This window comes from Mytilus galloprovincialis, chromosome 10 (genome assembly GCF_965363235.1).
Source record: "Mytilus galloprovincialis chromosome 10, xbMytGall1.hap1.1, whole genome shotgun sequence".
In the NCBI taxonomy this organism is placed as follows: Eukaryota; Metazoa; Mollusca; class Bivalvia; order Mytilida; family Mytilidae; genus Mytilus; species Mytilus galloprovincialis.
The window spans coordinates 62,768,124-62,783,886 of NC_134847.1; the positions used below are offsets into that span (position 1 = coordinate 62,768,124).

Below are 15,763 nucleotides of genomic sequence, written 5' to 3' on the forward strand. Positions count from 1 at the left end.
TACACCGATATTTTCCCACATACCATTGATTTTACAGTTAAATACATTTATACTTAAGAAAAATTAGAAATTGCACAATCCTTAAAAGCCTGAAGAAAATTGAGAAAAAATTGTGTCTGATAAAGAAACATATTTTTGTCTTTTTGTTGATATGATTTATCGCCAAATTAAAAGCTTTTAAAAATGATAGTATGCATATTATTTTTTTTCATCTTATCTATAGTTATTAGAAGTGATAAAATGCAAATCGGAAGTGTTCAGACTTAAAATGATTAAATTGTACTTCTGTATTTTGTAATTTTGTTTTGGTCTTGCGTATCCATAATAAAAACTCGTTAACAACCATTTCCTACCACCATAATTAGCAAATGCGTTCCAAAAATAAATAAGATCAACATTGAACAATAACATCATTTAAACAACTTTTTTGTTGGCGTCATTTTAGTTTTATTTGTATGTTTGTTAGAATTTGTTATTCATTCGTGTTGTATGTCTGCGATGCATGTTTACATAGTTTTGGCTGCTGAATTCCAATTATTGTCACATTAACGTTTTGTCTGGTGTGATTGCTCATATTTTTTTGTGAATCAAAATAACGAAACTATAACCAATTTTCATAAACCTTGGTGGTTAACTAGCTATAAAACCAGTTGAGCTCATAATTTTCTTCTGAAAATGTCTTTACCGAGTCAAGATCATTTTCAAGTTATATAATTTATGATGTGGTCTCTGGCACTATCAAGTGGTTTTGGTCATCCGGTTATCTTTATTGTATATTTAAAACGTTAGAACCAGTTTGAATATGCGTTGGACTTTACAGAAAATGTCGAAATTGTGACAGAATTTACAAGGATACAGAAATTGAGACACAGAGACATGATTTTATTCTTCCAATTCGTACTGGCGATTAGAGAAGTTGTGATAAGTCCAGTCACTTTAAAACCAATATAATAGACAAACTGTGTTTCACTCTCCAATAAAAGCAACAAGTCGTTAGATTTGAGAAAATATAACATTCCTGCTACAAAATAAATGATGTAAGCCTTTGTGATTTATCTTTAATGGTGAATTGTATAGGATGAAACCAGCCATTAATCTGGTATTGAATTAACTTCAAGCGAACTTTCATTATTTTTAGTCACATTGAATTACCAGTAATGATAAAGTACGTACTTTCATACAATGATTCTAACAATCCAACAACTAAACTTCAATAAAGGAAAGGAGTAACGAAGAAAATATGTGTTTTCTGTATTTGGCTTGATTTAATTTCAATCAGTCAGTTTTGAATTATATATGATATACCGATATTTTTTGGGGGTATTGTCATCGTCTTAAGAAATGAATAACAAGTCTCTTTGGCGTATGTCAATAGTTTTGCACTTTACCATGAAGTTTGACTCCGTTGAATAGATGAGTGTCAAAAAATTACAAGATTAAATTAGTATCCTATTTAAACATTATCTATTTATTTAAAACCCTGTTTCCAACATCTCTTAAAACTGAGAATTGTTAACGAGTTGTCATAAATTTGTTTATATATTCAAGGAAAACAAAATACGTTGCAGATTTTAATGTATAAACGGAAACATCCATCAAAAAGCATAAATTTCTGTTTGACAAAGCTAGAGTACAACTGTATTTAAAGAGGTTTTTTTTTTAAGAATGTCAGAGTTTCTTATGTTATAAGCGGAAACTAAAAATCCAAAAAAAAGGCAAGAACGTACAATTTATATCATTTTTTTGGAAACGTCATGATGAAACGCACGTATGATTTTAAATTTCCATTTTTTTTGTGATTTTGAAATAAAATTTTTGTAAATTAATTTAATTTCTCAAAACATTAGTTTGCCAATAAATGCTGGCAATGATTCTTCCACTAGAAACCGTAAAGGGGACTACATATATATAATAGAAGAAAGCTATTGAAAATAGGCACTCAAATATGGGGTAGCAAGATATCTGCTTCCATTATAATAAAATGGCATATAACTAATTGGGAGTAGCAAGGATAGTTGACCCTTTTATATATGTTAACAGGTAAACCGGTAGTAAAATATAATCACATATTTTTGTTTCGTTCATAAATTCGGATCATATGGTGGGAAGCAAATTCGGAAAAATCCTTTCCAATCTATGCTAAAGAGCAATCAATCAAAATAATGAAAACAAAGTTCGATGGGCACTTAGTCATTTGGCCTTATAGGTTGCATTTCTGTAAATATTGACAATGCAATTTCACATAGGAACTCCCTTTACGGCTAAAACTGTACCCCTTTTACTATGAAGTTTTGAAAAAAAATCTGATCCTTGAATGGAAAGTTCATATGCACTACAATTTTTTTCATAGGTCAAAATATAGGGCTGTGCAGCATATTTTCAATGTTTATATGCCATGAACTTTTCAGAATTTAAAGTAACACTAATTTTCTTAACTACCCCTACCTCGAATGAAGGGTTACTACAGATTTCAATGTAAACAATATGCACATGTTTGTTTACTGGTAACATTCCAAAGTTATGTCTCTGTGAGATGGAACACAGAGAGCATAACTGGGAACCAGTATGTAAACAAGATTAATTTTCTATAAATATTCAAGATCTCCCCAAAAGAGGCGTGGTTTGAGAAACAGCAGTATTTACAAAGTTCAACCTATACAAACATTTATTCAAATAGAAAACTCTCTAAAATCAGTTTTTCTCAAATCAATACTCATTTATTAGAATTATAGCCTTAAAGAAATCACTGTGTGCACTATTAGTTTCACTGTACATTGTATACCCCCTCCCCTGTTTCAATTCTTTAAAGAATTTGAAAACAAGACTTTAATTATTACCAGCTTACCCTATTTGCATATTTTCTGATATAAAATGCCTCAAATCTGTTTTGATAACAAGTTGAAAGCATATCAGAATACTCTTAATGTAATGTTTAGCAGTCAATCATTATAACATACAAGATTATATCAAGTATCAAATCCCACCTCTGTCTCCAGTCCACATCTTAGAGTATGCCTATTTGTCAAATAAAGTACATAATTATTGTCTGCCTCAAATGGTCAATTTGAATTCTTATCATCTGTAACCATATATCTGACACAATTTAGCTAATATATATACTAGAAGTGTTCAAACAAAGCCATATTTGCAATAGTTGTATGTATGCAGATACCAGTCTGATATATAAATTCACTTAAAATGTTATAGAGATCACTGCTTACATCTGATTTTTACAAAATTTCAAAGCATAGTTATTGTTTTTTATATTAAGAACTTGAAAATCATAAAATCATAACATTTACAAGTGAAATTATTTGGTTTTTTGACCCAGGGGGTAGGCAATTTTCTATGCTTTTTGACCCTGGGGCCTCAAATTTCCTAAATCATTCTGCTGTTTCTAGCAATTTGGAACATCTAGTACATTTTCAGGATAGAACACACTATTGTAAGTTTTGTTGAGATATTTTTGTATTTCTGGCTTGTATTTATTATGCCGTGGTGACAAAAAAAGCAGATTTAGGTGTTACGGCTAAATTTTGGGTTATCGACTGGACATAAACACCCCATAAATAAGGATCTATGAGTTACAATGACTGAGAAGAGTAAATATAAGCACTTTTGAACAATTTAACTTACAAATATGCAAATATTATGAATTAATTTTGTATTCAGGACGTTAAGTAAACTATGCATACTGTTAACTGTGAATTTATGCTGAGTCATCATATTGAAGGCCCAGGATTCTATTAATCTTCATGAAATATTTATAAAACTTCATATTTGAGTAATTGTTTTTTTAAATCTGTGAAATAAAGCAAATTTGGTTTAATTCTGAATGTTCTCTTTTTTCACCCAATATAGGTTGCATTTCTGTAAATATTGACAATACAATTTCCCATAGGAACTCCTTTTACGGCTAAAACTGTACCACTTTCACTATGAAGTTTTGAAAAAAATCTTATCCTAGAATTTATAGTTCATATGCACTACAATTTTTTTTCAAAGGTCAAAATATAGGGCTGTGCGGCATATTTTCAACGTTTATATTCCATGAACTTCTCAGAGTTTAAATTAACACTAATTTACTTAACTACCCCTACCTCGAATGAAAGGTTACCACAGATTTCAATGTAAACAATATGCACATGTTTATTTACTGGTAACATTCCAAAGTTATGACTCTGTGAGATGGAACACAGAGAGCATAACTGGGAACCAGTATGTAAACAAAATTAATTTTCTATGAATATTCCCCAAAAGAGGCGTGGTTTGAGAAACAGCTGTATTTACAAAGTGCAACCTATAATTATTTTTCTTATCAATAAAAAAAAGTACAGCATTATAAACAGCAAAAACCTACTAAATTACAGGCTTCTAGCTATACTGAATAAAGCACGATTAAATTTTTCTGAGGCCTGCCAGTCTCTTTCAAAATGGGAAAGTGCTGTAACACAGCAAAGCATAGGAACAACCTATAAAGGTATTTCAAAAGAATCAGTACAATGCACAAATACAACTTACACAAAAGATACAAAGTAGAGATCTGAGAGTACTCGCAGTTACTGGAAATTAGTAAACAACTTATTAAACAAAACATATCTAAGAATAAAATGTCAATAAATACACATTCAACTTCCAGTAGATTTAGTATAAAGTCGACATTAACAATCGGCTAAACATAAGACATTGTGCATTGTCATATAGATATAGGTATCGCTAGATTGCAGGACCTTGGATGTTCATCGGTCTTTATCAATAATATTCAGTTTTCATTTCAACAAAATATGTCTGAACATGCACTATTAAGAGTCAACAAAGAGCAAAAAGACAGTAATATACTTTTAAAGCAAACGAAATTGGACAATTCATCTAATGCAAAAACAACCTTCCTGTCAATACATCGAACATCGCTTACAGGTGCCAATATCTGTATTTCATTATAGTTATGCTACGATAATTATAGAAAGAACCGCATAAATCTTAAGAGAAACACAAATTATATGGCTTCAGGATACTATTTTCTTTGTCCAGTTTCATAGATGTTCCATTAAAAAATACTACAATTCATATTCAAAATGAGAAAAAAAGGGGAAAGATTTAAAACAGACGTCCCGAAACCCATAACCAAATTATTAACGAATAAAATGATCAAAGAAATCAAACATTTTTTTAAATGAAATAGTGTTTTCTGAAACACTTTTCTGTGTTAACCTTTATATGGAACGCTCAAACAACAAAGTTCAAAGGCAAATGATGTATAAATACTTTAAAACTCAAAGAAGTTAACGAGCAAACTTTACAAACATGCTAGATCTACTATGTAAGGTCATTTTGCCTGGGTTCGTTGGAACTTGTATTTCTAAAAAAAAATCTAGATTCGATTGCGCATTATGCAAACCATACTTTATGAATGTAGCTATATTAGGAATCGAATCAATGTTGTCATATCATTTAATAAAAATATAAGTACAGAACAACTTGTTTGTGCCGTTACATGTAATTTTATAACTTGCACATATATTTGACTATGAAAGATGACGGATATGGTATGTTTCCAGTTACTTGTATTAGTGCACGAACTTAAGACTTTCAAATTATTCATTTTATTCCAATATTGCCGTTGTTAGGCATTTTCTGTTTAAATTTTCGGAGACACATTTTAGTATTTGTAGTTCAACTAGAACAAATGTTGAATCTTTCAGAAAAGTAGTTTCGTCCTCCTTATAGTTTTAAAATTTTTACAGCAGTATATTTTCTCTGTGATTTTGTCAAAAGAATGTCTCAAACACATTTTATTTTGAATACAGTTTTGTTTAAAAGGAATTAAATATTTTTTTATCATACTTTTTTGTACTATCTATGGATACAATTCAGTATGTGTTTCAGTAGTAAAATATATTATCGGAGCTAATTTGTAGAATTTGAAACAAATTTTGAATACCAAATAAATGCAACAGTAGTATACCGCTGTTCGAAATTCAAAAATGTAACTATAGGTGTTATCAATAATTTAAAATATTCATGCGAAAAAAAAATGTTTTATTAAATGCATTATATAATACTATCTATATTTGTAGTTGGAAGGATTCAGTATATTTAATGGTTTAAACTTTTATATCTGGGCGTCACTGGTAAGTCTTGTTTGGACGAGGCGCGTTTTTGGCGTATTGAATTTTAAACCTAATGCCTTTTGTTATTTATTATTCATGTGTTTCTTTGCATAATACGTTCTCCCATTTATTTGCATTTCAGTCCTGTAGTATTATGTTGTCATTTTAATGTTATATTTAACATTGCCATTACAGTGCGAGGTTTGACATGCCACAACACCAGGTTCAACCCACCATTTTTTCCTTTAAAAATGTCCTGTACCAAGTCAGGAATATGGCCATTGTTATATTGTAGTTCGTTTCTGTGTGTGTTACATTTTAACGTTATGTTTCCGTTGTGTCGTTTGTTTTCTCTTATTTTTGAGTGTGAATTCACATTACTATAAGCCATGTAACGGTACTTATCTATCCCAAATTCATGTATTTGGTTTTGATGTTATATTTGTTATTCTCATATGATTTTGTCAAATGCTTAGTCCGTTTCTGAGTGTGTTACATTTTAATGTTGTGTCGTTGGTCTCATCTTATATTTAATGCGTTTCCCTCAGTTTTAGTTTGCTACCCCGATTTTGTTTTTTTGTCCATGGATTTATGAGTTTTGAACAGCGGTATACTACTGTTACCTTTATTTAAAACAATATATATTCGAGTAACAATGAATGCAAACAGAAGCAAACTTAGCTGTTTGCACTGAAATATAAAAATAAAATCATTACTTTTGATTGTGGCGTTACTCGACATACTATTTTATGTGAATGAAAAAATAAAAAACGAGGCAATCTCATTTATAATCGAACAAATAAAAGAAGAAAGTAATAATTTCATTAATCGGAAAATCATTCATATAGCATACTCTGTTTTTTCCAATTATAATATGCAAACGAAAAGCAACTTTTTCATGAGTTTTCCCCTTGATTTTGATTGATCAGTTTTGCTCGAAAACGCATTTCAATTTGAAGATATCTCGAAAATTAACTACCTTTGGAATTATAAGGAGCACATCATTTCTTGTGTTACAGAAAACTCTTTCCATTCTGTATTCATGAAATTATTTCAAGATAATTTATCTTCTTTAAACAAAGATGTTTATAAACATCTTTAAAACATTTATGTAACACGCTGTTTAATACGTTCTACTCGCGAAGAAAACACGAAGCTTAATATAGATCAATTTCCAAAATTATACTTGTAACTTGCGGAGATACAATAAACACATGTATTATTTGTGTTTAAAAGAGTCATAATAATGCATTGGTGATTGAGGGATGTATGCGACCTTTATGTTAATAGATGGAACAGTATTTTTTAAGTAAATGTTTTAATGCTTTATCTTTATAATGTATCTCCTCCTATAGTGGTACACTTGTAGATTCGCAAAACTTATAAATCTGAATTTTCCTGATGAGATTTAACTACGAAATGTGCATTGAACTCTATATACGTCTCACCTTTGATTATCAAACACATCAAGAATGAGCGATTTGAAAACATTCATTATTGAATGATTTATTTATGACATGACTTATATTCGATTTAAAATGAACATTTTTTGTTCATATCCTTAGTTTGAAAGGTTTAAAGGGAAGACGATCCGCGTGTATAAACAATTTAAAGTATATAAATCTATATAGTTTGTATAAGTATGTCATATACATAATACATAGATAAATAGTTACGTATGTATTGTGTTTTTAAACTAAGACAATTTCAAACAGACATTTACACACCGATTTAAGGCAGGTGATTAACTTTCTTAAAAAAATGTACAATCGCATTTCAGATATTTATATATTCACATGTGACGATGCCAGGGGGATAATAATGAATTTTAAGTCCAGTAAAGACAAGCAAACTTTAAAAAATCACGACCAAAAGAAAATCGACTGAAGACCAACAACACCAAATCTTGGCAAAAATGCAATGATTGCGAATACAAGAAGCTTCCCACAAAACACGGATTGAGGTCAGTACTTATGCGGCATATTGATGTCAGATAAAATATTTTTCTTTCGAAACATATTTTCATAATGTTATGATGCAGCATGTGTACGATTATTTTACAGTCAAATAAAAATAAAACTTATTTCAGTGAGTCACGGTAAATGATTTATATTAAAACTCAAATCTGTTTTGAAAGAAACAGAAAGTAAAAAGAATATTTCCTTATCAGTACATGAAGGATTACCACAAGGAAATATCAGTTTACATATACAGCTGTTAAATCAAATTATCTTTGTAAATAGTACTTTCTGTTTTAATGTAGAACCGAATTTTAGATATTTACAATGTATATATTTATATATAACGAGGTGATTTGTTTTTATACTTGAAATGACGATTGTGACAATAGAAATCAATCGTTAGCTGTGAAATGTGTCATGTATCATCAACTTTGTAAAAATTGGAAAAGACCAGTAACCCAACAATGAAAAAAATCGAAAATTATCTTCATCGCTATCTGCTTTGTTTTATTGTTTGATAGTTGTCTCTGAAATATCGATTTGTTCAAACTTGACAAGGTCATGTTTTACTCTGGCTGTTTATGACGTCTTTACACTAAATCCATTGGATATTGGATGTGTACAGATTGATAGTTTAGTCTTAGATGCATGATTTTTTTTATTAATTGTTAGTGGCTTGAACTAGCTGTCAGATAAATGCGAGTACTCTCAGATCTGTTCATTGTGTCTTTTTGTGTCGAGATGTATAAGTACCTGGCCACGTCCACTTTTATTTTTGTCCATCTGATGAGTTCAGCCTTTTTTCAACTGATTTTTATAGTTCGTTCTTATGTTTAACTGTTATACCACTGTCCCAGGTTAGGGGGAGGGTTGGGATCCCGCTAACATGTTTAACCCCGCCACATTATTTATGTATGTGCCTGTCCCAAGTGAGGAGCCTGTAATTTAGTGGTTGTCGTTTGTTTATGTGTTACATATTTGTTTTTCGTTCATTTTTTTACATAAATAAGGCCGTTAGTTTTCTCGTTTAAATTGTGTTACATTGTCTTATCGGGGCCTTGTATAGCTGACTATGCGATATGGGCTTTGCTCATTATTGAAGGCCGTACGGTGACCTATAGTTGTTAATGTCTGTGTTATTTTGGTCTTTTGTGGATAGTTGTCTCATTGGCAATCATACCACATCTTCTTTTGTTATATTGACGTCAACAAACGGAATTCAGCAGATAGCATATATACAAGATTATGAGATCAAGTTCAATAGTATTACAGACAAGATGTTAAAGAAGGATTAGGTTTAATCTACCATTTTCTGAATAAAATTTTTTTGTACCAAGTCAGGAATATGAGAGTTGCAATCTATTTGTTTGACGTGTTTGTGCTTTTTGTTTTGCCATTTGATAAGGGACTTTCCGTTCTGATTTTCCTCGGAGTTCGGTAATTCTATTATTTTACCATTTAGTTGTTTAAAGATATTTTGTTGGTCTATCATAGAATATGCATCATTTTGATTGTAAAAGTGTAAAGTGGGAACTATATTCTGAAAAAACACAAAACCGCCCCTAGCCTGATGATGTGATCATGTATTTGTCCTCTGACGTCTGTACTAAAAATTTACTCTGCGAATATAACTATTGAAAATAATAGTATCGACAAAAGATTGTGCATGAATAAATCTATTGTCATGTATTTTTCTCGAACGTTTGTACTAAAAATTTGTTTTGCAAAGATTCATACAAGAACGAGAATGGTATTATAGTAAAATATTGTGCTTAAATTATACATGTTTGTATTTACAATTAACCATCAGATATACTTATTACACAGTTGTTATCTCATTAAAAAAAAATCATAGAATTTGTTCAAATCTCTGCTATCTATGATTTTGATTTGTTCATTTGTTATCTTTCTGTCTTTTTTTGTATGACTTACTATATTTTATAAATTAACAAACGACAGCAGGTCAAGGAAAAATCTGATACCGATAAATACCTTCTCTTTAGCATAAAGCGAAATTGATACATTTTAAGAATTAAAAAAAATGTAACTGGTTTAAATTGGCTTGAGACAGGAACATACTTAATACGATTGGTTGTACAACGTTTGCATTTACTTAGTCATTCCTTCTCTATAACTATTTGAGGTTATAACACAAATCAATAATCAATAGAAAGCTTTCGAATAATTTCTGTTTTAATACATTTATCACCTGAGATCACTCCTAGTTTTTTGGTGGGGTTGGGATTGCTTTGTCTTTAGTTTTCTTTGTTGGGTATTGTGTTCTATTTTTTGTCTGTTTGACTTTTTCTTTTTCAGCCATGACGTTGTCAGTTTATTTCAATCTATAAGTTTGACTATCCCTCTGGTATCTTTCGCCCCCCCTTTTTTTAGTTCACCTGGCCTGAAGGGCCCAGTGAGCTTTTCCCGTCACTTTGCGTCCGTCGTCCGTCGTCCGTCGTCGTTTAACCAAACTTGACCACAATCATCATTGGGGTATCTTGTTTTAAAAATGCGTGGCATGACCCGGCCAACCAACCAAGATGGCCGCCGCGGCTAAAAATAGAACATAGGGGTAAAATGCAGTTTTTGGCTTATAACTCTGAAACCAAAGCATTTAGAGCAAATCTGACATGGCGGTAAAATTGTTTATCAGGTCAAGATCTATCTGGCCTAAAATTTTCAGATGTATCCGACAACCTGTTGTTGGGTTGCTGCCCCTGAATTGGTAATTTTAGGGAATTTTTGCTGTTTTTGGTTATTATCTTGAATATTATTATAGATACAGATAAACTGTAAACAGCAATAATGTTCAGCAAAGTTAGATCTACAAATAAGTCAAATGACGGAAATGGTCAGTTGACCCCTTTAGGAGTTATTGCCCTTTATAGTCAAATTTTAACCATTTTTCGTAAATCTTAGTAATCTTTTACAAAAATCGTCTACTGGGCCAAATTAAACCAAACTTGGCCACAATCATCTTTGGGGTATCGAGTTTATAAAATGTGTGGCGTGACCTGGCCAACCAACCAAGATGGCCGCCATGGCTAAAAATAGAACATAGGGGTAAAATGCAGTTTTTGGCTTATAACTCAAAAACCAAAGCATTTAGAGCAAATCTGATATGGGTAAAATTGTTCATCAGGTCAAAATCTATCTGCCCTGAAATTTTCAGATGAATCGGACAACCTGTTGTTGGGTTGCTGCCCCATAGTTGGTAATTTTAAGGAAATTTTACTGTTTTGGGTTATTATCTTGAATATTATTATAGATAGAGATAAACTTTAAACAGCAATAATGTACAGCAAAGTAATATTTACAAATAAGTCAAAATGACTGAAATGGTCAATTGACCCCCTAAGGAGTTATTGTCCTTTATAGTCAATTTTTAATAATTTTTATAAAATTTGTAAATTTTTACTAACATTTTCCACTGAAACTACTGGCCCAAGTTCATTATAGATAGAGATAACTGTAAGCAGCAAGGATGTTCAGTAAAGTAAGACGTATAAACACATCATGATCAACAAAACACAATTTTGTCATGAATCCATCTGCTTCCTTTGTTTAATATTCACATAGACCAAGGTGAGCGACACAGGCTCTTTAGAGCCTCTAGTTTAATCTCAATATGGTAATGTTTTGTCTTCTTGAATGATTTGCAAAGACATGAACGATTTACATCAAGATAAGATTTTAGTATGTGTATGACAGAAAACCACATTTATACAGAAATGGTTTTATTTGTTGTACATTTGTATGGTTGTAAATGTTTTAGTTTAATGTTCATATTAATTCAAATATATTTCGGAAAACACGTACAATACCGGTCGAAATGAAACTGGTTTCATTTATGCCGGAAGGAGTAGCTGCTTTCTCCTTTAGCTTAGAGGAGATATGTTTTACAATGATTTATATCGAGAAGTTAGTGAATTTCATGCAAGTGGTTACATTTGTACAGTAAAATATACGGTTTGTATCTCTTATAGATTAAATTTAGATCGAGTAATTTGATATGATAAGAAGGTAAGTGATAGCTTTTTGTGCATGTCCTTGTTTATTGTAAATTAATGATATATATAAATATTACCTACTTGTTTACTTTTACAATATGACAAAAAATCGCACGTCTTTAACATTTCTTATGCAAAGAGGATGTAATTGTAATTTGTTTTGTTATTCTAAAGGTTTTATTCGAAATAAATGAAATGCAACCAGTGGTAACAAAAAGGAAGTTATCTATCAACAAGAGTTTGACTAGACAAATACAAATACCCGTAAGTTAGTAGTTAATTTATAATCTATAAATGCATAAACTATATATATATAGAGTACTAACTTGAATGAAAAAACAATTACCATATAATATTGAATATTGGGAAACACACAAACATACCGGAATGCACTAAGAAAATACTGTGCAGTATTTCTGCCATTATGAGAACTATTATTTGATTTTAATGTGATAATTCATCAAATCATAAATCAATATCTAAACACTCTTTGGCACTTATATACATAATCGGTCGTTTCCGTCATGATAAATAATTATATATATGAAATGAAATATGTTTTTATAGAAACTGTATGTAATTATGTTATTTTTTTTATTAATAAGGGTTAACCTGAAGATATTTAAAAATAGGTTTATCGGACACATGACATGCTTTTGTTCAAAATGAAATACATTTTTTGTTTATTAAAAAGATATTTGTGGCATAAATTTTCAAAGACAAAAATCAAACAATAAGACTAAAGCAAAAAACAATGTCTTTCCGACTTCTGACAGGGATATCTGTCTCACAGAACTTCACTCTATCAATTATATGTTTTGTTGACTAGAATTTAACACACGGTTTATAGAAATTATATGGTAATTTTTATAAATTTCCTGTTTACAAAAGTATGACTTTTTCGAAATAATAAGGATTTCCTTATCCCAGGCATAAATAACCTTAGCCGTATTTGGCACAACTTTTCTGAATTTTGGGTCCTCAATGCTCGTCAACTTTGTACGTATTTGCCTATATGAATATTTTGATCTGAGCGTCTCTGATGAGACTTATGTAGACGACACTCGCGTCTGGCGTAATAAATTATAAACCTGGTACCTCAAATAACTTATAACAAAATAAGGAAAGTACGGTAACCATATATTAATATCTCAGTTGTCTAAAATCTCAATAAAATGTCATATAAAATTTAATTGTACTATAAGTGAAGCTCATATTTTTTTCAAATATTAACAATAAAATTATAGTTTATATCTCTAATATAAATCAGGAATCAAACTGGGATTGTGATATTAAATACTTATAAGTCAGTTATATCATTGTCATTTAAAAGTTATAACGATCACATATTTAAAATGTAAAATTTATATAATCAATAGTGGAATCTCATTCTTTGACAATTTATACCTTTTTGCACTCATTGTATTAAAACATTAAATCAACGTGTGGTTGCCGGTGATCTCAGAGGCTGATTAGATGAATTTAAGGGTCATAACCTTTATCCACTAACGGAATGAATCAAAATATGATAACAGGTGTTAATGAAATTGACAACTTTGTGAAATATGGTTGGCAATCTTAGGGGATTTTTGTTTAACAAAAAAAGAAAATTTATGTTTAATTATTAGAGAAACAAATTACTCGTGGATTATCGGATTTTCGCCGAGGCTCTGACTTTAAAATTGAAATAGAATCAATATATATAATAAGGACGTACACTTTTTTTGTTTGTTATTCAATTCTATACAAATTAAATGTTATGCAATCTATAGTAATAAAATCTGCTAACGATATTTGACATGACAAATCAGTATACCGATATACAAAGTTTATGATCATTTATGAAATAAACGTAGAGGTTGTCATCATACATGTAATTAGGTAAACAAAAAGCAGTGCATTCAATATGTATCCAAATATTCTTTTGCTTTTGATAATCTAATCCGTAATGAAAAGGTACCACCAAAGATACCAGACTAACATGCTGATACCCTAGACGTGCATTTTATATACTCATTATTGACGCTCGAATCATAATAGTTGGAACACAATCAGTATGAGGTATTAGATCTAGAGCATCACAGGATTCGCATAGGCAAATCAACAGTAGACACGTATCTGTTCCCTGTATCAAGCTCTTTTTTTTCGCATAGTTTATATGGGTCGGGTAAAATTCATTGCACACTTTTATTATGATCATCATTATAGGTAATATCTTGAATTCAAACTGTTTTACATGTGACTTCATTTTATGGTTATATGGTTTTAGTAACACGATATCGTTGCCTGTCGGGGGGAGGGGGAGGGGAATAGTCCCTTTTGACTCTAATTAGCAGTTAGCCATTACTTTTGTTCTTCAGTATTTCATATAGAATTCGCATTTTGTTGCATTGATTCAATTCAGGAATGTATCTTTCTCTAGTCTACCTCTTTACTATGTTTACTATGATTAAATGTCGAAAAAAAGGCATCTGGTGTAATTGGTACTACATTGTCTAAATGCTATGTCATCCTTTAGTGATGTATTAATTATGCAGTGTATTGTGAAGTTAATAAGACTTATTTTTTTATTTCTTCATAAGATGAAATTTATAAAATCATTTTAAGTTACTTTTTGTACTTGATTTATTTTTTCAAATAAGTAGACCTATTTAGATATTAAAAAAATAAACCACCCCGCGAAATACATGTAGATATGTGCATGTCTGCAGTCATAGTTCTTTTAAGTATATTTTGCAGTTGCAGCTAGTTTCCTCTCTGGACTGTTTAATTACGGTATTTTAAATTCTATCGGTTGTCTCTGTGTTTTTCCTCTTATAGTTGACGTGTTGTCATCGGTTTTAGTTTGTAACCCATATCTCATTTCTATCAATCGATTAATAACTTTTTAAACAGCGGTATACTAAGATTGCCTTTATTCATTCATTTAAAAAAACGATGAACAATTTTAAAATGGAGGAATTTTAGCTAAATTATGCAATAGAAAATGTAAATATAATAGTAAACACTAGAGTACGACAAATAATTTATGATTATGCAAATACATATTTTAGCTAAATGATTCTTGTACATATCTTAAATTCGATATTATATATATAATAGGTTTAAAGGATATATTGCATAAACTTAATAAGAATAAAATGCATTTTTTAAGAATATAAGTAACATCAACTGGAAAATTAGAAAATAAAGTAATTAGATATTTTGTTCTCAATAAACTACTAATGATGTTTGAAGTATATTAGGTGTACTTGTCATCCAGAGTTAGCATTTCATTATATATAAAAAGAAGGTCACAAATTTGGAAAAGTTTTTTAAACCGGAATATTGCAAAATGCAAATTATCATTTGAATATTTTTTTCAGATTTAGTCAAAAGAAAGATATTGAAGAATCTTTAAAAATTATGATTGTGCACAGATGGACTTTATCATCGTATTATGGAAAGGTGGGTAATTCTAACGTATAAAGTATAACGAAAGTATATCCTCTTCTCTGATTTCAAAAGAAAAAAAAACGCTGGACAGACAAACCCGTTAAAGCTTTAGGCATTTATTTGGTCGCGATAGACATCAATGCGAATAATTAAATTGGGAACCTAAAATAAATAACATGAAACCATTAATAAAAACATGGGGAAAAAGAAAATAAACAATGATGAGGAACATACTGATAATTTAATC

At 30.3% G+C, this 15,763-nt stretch overlaps 1 long non-coding RNA gene across 1 annotated transcript; it reads left to right on the forward strand.

Moving 5' to 3' along the window:
• Positions 1-7,910: 7,910 nt before the first annotated feature.
• Positions 7,911-15,510, forward strand: LOC143049280 (uncharacterized). The gene is made up of 3 exons (XR_012970160.1): positions 7,911-8,073; positions 12,256-12,345; positions 15,447-15,510. It is a non-coding gene; the product is annotated as an uncharacterized LOC143049280 (long non-coding RNA).
• Positions 15,511-15,763: the final 253 nt, after the last annotated feature.